Genomic DNA, 1358 nt, shown 5'->3' with positions numbered 1-1358 from the left:
ATACGAGGCATTAATTTTTACCTTTTGAGAAAATAAAATTTAAGATTAAATAACCTAGTAAAGAAAATGTTATACAAGCTATATTATTATACTTGCATATTAGCTCATACAACATAATTCCTTTAAATACTTTATATTTAGTAACTGGATAATAAAATATTTTCAACCTGAAAAAAAAAAGAAATCTCATATGATCCAGCTTTCCACTGCTTCAAATATACCCTGAGAATATGAGAACTGAGGCACAAACGGAGACTTGTACACCAGTGTTCATAGCAATGTTATTCACCATAGCAAGAAAGTGGAAAATGGAAACAGCTCCAACCATAGTGGAATGGATTGAGAAATTTTGGTATTCACACAGTGGTATACTATCCAGCACGCAGGAGCAATGATTTTGTAAATTATTACATAACTTGGGAAGGTCTGGGAAGTACTGTGCTAAATGAGTTAACTCAGTCCCATAAGGACAAATACTGTTTAGGACCAATGTTGTGGAACATGTATAAGGATCCAAGGAGAAGAAGAGGGAGCAGATAGGTGAGGATGGGTGGGGGTGGGTGCTTAATCATAGGGTCACACAATTAGATAAGTGGAAGTTGAGATAGATAAAGGAAAGAGGAAAGATCCAATGTGAAAAATAGTGTATACGAACTTTGTATAAAATATTTTTTAAGTTATACTTAATACTGATAAGTCTCTATACCTTGGACTAGTGCTTCAATGCTTGATCCCAGTTTGTCTCTCATGAATACTATGGTTTGGGGAATTCCTTCCAGGTCTCTGATCCATCTTGAGTTGATTTTTGTGTATGGTATAAGATGTAGATCCTCTTTCAGCTTTCAGATGGAAGTCCAGTTTTCCCAGCACCATTTGTTGAAAAGGTTATCATTTCCCCATTTGATAGCTTTGATTTCCTTGTCAAATAACAGTTGACCATAGATAGCTGAGTCTATTTCTGGGTTCTCAGTTCTGTTTCATTGGTCGATGTGCCTGTCAATGTACCAGTACCCTGCTGTTTTCATTACCACTGCTGTGTAGTAGGTTTTGAGGTCAGGGAGTGCTATGTCTCCAACCTCATTTTTGTTTCTCAGAAGTGTTTTGCTTATTTGGGGTCTCTTGTCTCTCCAAATAAAATTGACAATTTCCCTTTCAATCTCCTTGAAAAATAAATTTGGTATCTGTATTGGGATTGCATTGAACATGTAAATTGCTTTTGGTAGGATTGTCATTTTCACCATATTGAGTCTTCCTATCCATGAACAAGGCACATTTTTTCCATTTCTTAGGTCTTTTATTGTGCCTTGCAGAAATGCTCTGTAGTTTTCTTTGTATAGGTCTTTTTTTTCTATAATTAT

This window comes from Elephantulus edwardii, unplaced genomic scaffold (assembly GCF_000299155.1).
Source record: "Elephantulus edwardii isolate Elephantulus edwardi_28Jun2011 unplaced genomic scaffold, EleEdw1.0 scaffold00446, whole genome shotgun sequence".
NCBI lineage: Eukaryota > Metazoa > Chordata > Mammalia > Macroscelidea > Macroscelididae > Elephantulus > Elephantulus edwardii.
Note: the sequence above shows the minus strand (reverse complement) of the source record.